The sequence below is a fragment of the Bos indicus genome, chromosome 10 (assembly GCF_029378745.1).
Source record: "Bos indicus isolate NIAB-ARS_2022 breed Sahiwal x Tharparkar chromosome 10, NIAB-ARS_B.indTharparkar_mat_pri_1.0, whole genome shotgun sequence".
Lineage (NCBI taxonomy): Eukaryota > Metazoa > Chordata > Mammalia > Artiodactyla > Bovidae > Bos > Bos indicus.
Genome location: NC_091769.1, coordinates 100,555,584 through 100,561,727, shown reverse-complemented (window position 1 = coordinate 100,561,727; position 6,144 = coordinate 100,555,584). Strand labels below are relative to the sequence as shown.

The following is a 6,144-nucleotide window of genomic DNA, read 5'->3' as shown; positions in this document are numbered from 1 at the left end:
ACCCTGCTTCCATCCCTGGGTCGGGAAGAGCCCCTGGAGAAGGAAGTGGCAACCCACTCTAGTATTCTCGCCTGGAAAATCTCATGGACAGAGTAACCTACTGGGCTACAGTCCGCGGGGTTGCAAGAGTCGGACACGACTTAGTGACTAAACCACCGCCCACGCTTAGAGGGCAATTATTCAACTAGTTCTAGGCGCCCCTGGCTTTATTAAGATGTATGGAACCTACATTTCTCCATTTAGCCAAAGCTCTGTCAAGTCCATCCTGGGTCTCCAAGTATAAAGCCAAAGTCTTCCTTTATAAAAAAGGAAAGAGTTCTACACTTTGCTAATACGCATTATACAAATGTGAAATAAGGCAAAAGAGAAGAATAAAGTTTCACTTATTGTACAAACCTTGAAACAGTGGAAATCCTACTTTATTCCTGTGGGGAAATTAGTCTTGTTTCAACGCGGGTATTAAATAATACGAGATTTTAAGGAACACACCCCGGATATAAAAAGCAGGTATTAAATAATACGAGATTTTAAGGAACACACCCCTGATATAAAAAGCAGGTATTAAATAATACGAGATTTTAAGGAACACACCCCTGATATAAAAAGCAGCCGCAGTTTATTCATACATGTCTTTGTCCGTCCATTCACTTACTATATCTTAGTGAGCTCAAGTTGGCTTCCTTGCGAAAAGCTTACAAAACATTCCTGTAATCATCCATCCAAGAATGTGGCCCAAGGATAGCATTGAGACCATGTATCTGAAGTTTGCAGACAGATCTGTGTTCTGTTTACAGTCAAGAAGTTTCAGGGGCTTCCCTGGTGGGCCAGTGGCTAAGACTCCATGCTCGCGATGCAAGTGGCCCAGGCTCGATCCCTGGTCAGGGAACCAGATCCTACATGCTACAACACATGACCCAATACAAGACCCAGTACAGCTACATAAATAATTTCTTTTAAGAAAGTCCCAGCGTAATGCTGGGTGGTATTTCCGCATTTCGTGTGCCGGCCTGTTTGGAACACCGCCATGTCTAGCCTGTAGTTCGTCTCTAAATACAGTCAAATGCTTCCAAAGTCACAAGCTCTCTTTCTAACCCAACATTCAGAACTTGAGTTGAGTTACTTCTGGCGCCTGTTTGTTATTAAACACTTGGCACTGTCCAGCACAGCATACACATGTAAGCATCCAGGACTTCCGCAGTCTGAGAAGGCAACCCCAAATAAGGAAGAATGGGGAAGACATTAAAGAAAGAAATTCAGGAGGTTTTCAAATAGATTTTGTCCTTCGCGACCATAGTCAGCCCACCTTGTTTTTCACCAACTATCTGCCGATTCTGATGACGCTAGGGAGATGTGGAAAATAAGTCTCCTACCTTCAAACACGGTCGCCTCCAGAAGCCCAGCTGTACTGCGTCGTGGGCATCTCAGTGGCAGCTGATGTGTGCCCCCAGACTTCCCAGTAGAGGGTGGCACGTCCCAGGCGCGGCAGCCCTGGCTGTGCAGCTCAGTAAAGCCGTTGCCTCCCTCTTCCTCCCATGTACCCTGTTCCCGCCCCCGCTGGCTGGCGAGAAATTACACAAGGGCCTGTTCGCCATCTGCAGACGTGACCCCCCCTCCCGTGGGAGGACGGTTTCTTACTGAACTGATGTTTGCCCCTGGTCCCCAGCTCTGTGATAAAATAACGGGGTGTCCTTCCCTCGCGTGGACAGAGGAGCCTGGCCGTGGGGTAGCAAGGAGTCAGACGCGACTGAGCGACTCACGCTTTCCCCTTCTCTCTCCCATACCGTGCTCCAAGCTCTCGATTTAGAAGCGAGCGTGCATCCTCACCCTGCTGTGCGTTCTCTCCCCACCACCTAGCCCTCATCAGTCCCTTCTCAAAACTGCTGTAAGGGCGAAGACTGGAGAATCCAAGCGACACGGTGTCCTCTTGCTTTATTTTCGTAATTCTTCTGCCACCGCCGTGGGTGAACAGGAGGTGCAGACAGATGCATGAGGCATTCGGTCTACTATCAGTCTAGTCTTTTCTCTGAAACTCTTATGCACTGAACGTGGACCCGTAGACCATAGAAGGTCCCGCACATCCAGCCGCCTGCCTCCTGACCGACCCCGGCAGCACACTCCTCTCAGAGCTCAGAGAGGGCGTGCCCATTCACACTGATTATCAGGGGGCTCTCATCACACAGCACAAAAGCCGTGTCTTTTTGATGCTTAATCTTTTCCGCTGGACCATTAACCCACCCTGACCCACGAGCAGGGTGATTTCGTCTTTATTGGCAATAACTAAGTCCTTTCAAGTGAAAAGGTCAAGTGTCAAGTAAGAAAATTCAGAAGGAGGTCATACTCAGGCCTAAGTCAGCTGTCTTACCTTTCAAGGGTGGAGTCATTTCATACATCCAGGGACTTTTAGGGCTTCCCTCATAGCTCAGTCGGTAAAGAATCTGCCCGCAGTGCAGGGGACCCGGGTGCAATTCTTGGGTTGGGAAGATCCCCTGGAGAAGGAAATGGCAACCCGCTCCAGTATTCTTGCCTGGAGAATCCCATGGACGGAGGAGCCTGGCGGGCTAAAGTCCACGGGGTTGTGAAGAGTCAGACACGACTGACGGACTTAGCGCGTCGCGCACCTGAAATCCGCTTCTGATGGCTCGTCCGCCCCTGTCGTGACCGCCCTCCTGGTCGATGATCAGCTCCGCTTCCCTGGACACCAGCCGTGACCACGCTCGTCCCTGGCCACACGTTTCCCGCAGAGCAGCGACAATCAGCCTTCCCAGTTGCCTCTGATGGTGTCATCTGCTTCAAATCTTTTTTAAAATTTGTAAATAAAAAATTGTTAAATTTATTTTTGGGGAGATAAAGATTGTGAATAGTGTTTGTTAGTATCAATGTGTGTATGTGAATATATGTAAAAAGAAACTAACTTTTGATCTTTACTACATCTCAGTGGATATAAATGAAAAATTCAACGTAAAGTCAAATAAGATACATACAAGTATTGCAATTCACATAATCAAATTTTAAGGATTCCAGCCAACAAAAGATATTACTATGAACTCTAGAACATCACTGGTATTGTGTATTATTTTATTGGAGTGTGGTTGCTTTTCAGGGCTGTGTTGGTTTCTGCTGCATCTGCTTCAGATCGCCACATCTGGCCACACTGCCTGCAGAATGGCCAACCCACAAGGGGGCCTTACAAAACGAGCCGCAGCCCAGATTCCAGCCTCACCTTGAGCCCCCCGCCCGCCCTCAATGCCCCCAGGCTCCAGGCTCCTCCTGCTCCGGCTTCCTCACTTTCTCTTCCCAGAACGCTCCCCACTTGCTCCCTCTTTCCTCCTGAAAAGTCCGTGTCAGTCCTTGAGGACCGAAGTCAAACTGTTCTCTCTGCACGTCTGGCCGGCAGCCCCCACCACAGGTGGGGAGGACTCTTCAGCTCCCTCCCTGGGTGCAGACAGGCGTCAGATCTTGTTCTACGCTGAACTCCTGGGATGGTCTCTGCCACTTGGGTACTGCAGACATTTTCCTTTACTTCAGCTTTGTCTTACCTACTCAATGGTTCCAATGTCCTGCTGTTCTCAAAAGGACTTATAGCTTGGTAAATTCATGTGGCATCTTCCATTCAAGGGAAATTTGAACCCACGATGAGATTAACTTCTCTCCTTTGAGACCACTAGAATCTCTCCTATTTGCTGGTCTACAATGATCTATCTGGTATTTGCAATCAAAAGTTAAACTCTCATGGTATTTTGCCATGCGATGATTAATAAAACTGAGAACTCACTGGCGCTTAGCCAGTTTGCTTTGTAAGCGTTTTACTCGGTGAGGCAAGAAGCCCAGTTTGGCGCCATCTCTTCCAGCTTTGGGGAAGCCGCTGAATTGGTCTGTGCGCGGTGTCTCATCATGCAGTCGCGGCTGACTCTTTGCGACCTCGTGGGCTATAGCCCGCCAGGCTCCTCTGTCTATGGAATTTTCCAGCAAGAATACTAGGGTGGGTACCCATTTCTACTCCAGGGGATCTTGCTGACCCAGGGATTGAACCCACGTCTCTTGCATTGGGAGGCAGGTTCTTTACCGAGAAGCCAGTTGAGATTGTCTAGTGTGGACTTGTTCATTGGTTCCGATTGGTGAATCAGTTCCTAATAAAGCTCTTGGTGGTTGGCAAGATGTGAATGGTTAAGTGATGGAGGGAATTTTTCAAAGAATTCAAATTACTCCATTCAAAGGAGTATCCATCAGTGTAAGATTATATCTCTTCTGTTCTATGGGTGTCAGAATGTCCTATCTCCTATAAAAAATTATGGTGATCGTAGTTGGAGGTGTTAGTTTTTGATGTCCTCATCTGATGAACAGACAGTTGGCAGTGATATGTTGATCTACCCAAATTTTCCTTTGATCCTGAGCCAGGGCTGTATCTCTGCCACATTAGGCAACGAGAAAGTTGCCTAATATTCACCCTCAGCCAAGCAACAAAGCAAAGGCAGAGTGAATGTGTGGGAAGCAGTTCTGTGGCTGATACAGTCGGGGATCCAATGCAGGTGTTGAGTCCTTTTTGGACGAGAAATTGGGATAAGGTATGTTCTTGGTCCTGGATCTGAAAATTAGATCACCATCTACATCTGAAAATTCTCTTGCCTGGGTCCGCTAATACCTCCCATTAGGGTCTGTATGAGTTTAAAAAGGCTCATTTATTCATTCAGCAAACACATACTAAGCATGGACTCTCAGGGTCAGTGAGCGCTGGTCCCTGGGCATACAGAATGCCTAAGGATGCTTGCTCATAGGAAGCGTGCAAGCCAGTATGATGCCACTGAACAGAAAGACAGTGTTTCCAAATGGGAGCCACCTGTGTAACACTGCACTGAAGCTTCCCAGGTAGGATACCAGGAACCAGAAAGGGAAGAGTGAGCATTTACCCAGGGAACTCCCATCTTCACCATTTGAGGGTGATTCCCACTTTATCTCTTAGACCCAACCCCCTTGCCCAAGGTCTAGACCCACATGGCCAGAACCAGACCACAGGGACCTCCAATTCAACGCAGCCAAACCAGCACTGTGGACAGAGACCTCTAGTTACCCGTCCGATGTCCATTCACCCTTCACCACATATGGCCAGAGCCCTGATTTCAATGGGAGTGGCTGCGTGCCCATGTGAGAAACCAGTCTCCAGCTTCTCTTGCAAATGGATGACAATGGGATACAAGAGGCTGGGGCTTCTGGAAAGCTCTTTAAAAGAAGACTAACACATCTCTCACCATGACTGATTCTCCTCTCCATTCTCCTTGCTACGACATGAAATTCCACTGTGGAAGCTGGACTCTAATGTGATAGCTGGAGAGCAGAGGGCATCTGGTGACAATGAGGCAACTCTGAGATGACCTTGAAAATGAAAACCGAGTGCTAGGGATGGGCCTCCCAGTGGCTCAGGGGCAAGGAACCTGCCCACCAGTGCAAGAGGTGCGAGTTCAGTCCCTGCGTGGGGAAGATCCCCTGGAGAAGGAAACGGCGACTCAGTATTCTTCTCCAGTATTCTGCCTGGGACATCCCATGGCCAGAGGAGCCTGGTGGGCTACAGCCCACAGGGTCTCAAAGAGTCGCTTGCATATGTGCAAGGACAGCGGAGAAGGCGGCTCTAAGGAGCCTAGGACAACGCTGACACCGTGCAGCTGCTGTGTCAGCCCTGAACTCCCAAGCTCTAGATTTCTTTTCCACGGGAGAAAGTAAAATCCAATCTTCTTTAAACCGTGAACATTCTAGAGCTGTCGCTTGCAGTGAAGTACGGTTCTTAGTGGCTGCGGGACTCACCGTTATGCGCCTCCCAACTCTCCTCTGACTCCTGTCGGGTCAGCCCTTCCTCCGGATGCGTTATTATGTTCCCGTCCCCACGCTCTGCCAGCCCGCTAAGGCCTGAGCTCAGGAGCTGGCAAACCCATCCCACTGGCCGGTTCCAGCCCTCCTCTGCGTTTACAGGTGACCTTTGGGGGCGGGTCCAGCCACCCCGGTTCCTTGATCTATCTGCTGTGACTGCTTTTAGAACAGCAGCAAACACTGAATGTTTGAGGCAGAGACCCGTGACTTACAAAGTCCGAAATAGTTGCCCTCCGGCCTTTTACAGAAGAGGTTTGCTGATGCCTGTATTGCCCTGAAGTCATCCCC

The 6,144-nt window shown here is 49.1% G+C and overlaps 1 long non-coding RNA gene across 1 annotated transcript; it reads right to left on the bottom strand.

Annotated features, from left to right (window-relative positions):
* Positions 1-592: 592 nt before the first annotated feature.
* Positions 593-5,880, bottom strand: LOC139185423 (uncharacterized). Its single transcript, XR_011569052.1, has 2 exons — positions 5,794-5,880; positions 593-2,795 (listed from the first exon to the last, which is right to left on the bottom strand). It is a non-coding gene; the product is annotated as an uncharacterized lncRNA (long non-coding RNA).
* Between the last annotated feature and the right edge of the window lie 264 nt (positions 5,881-6,144).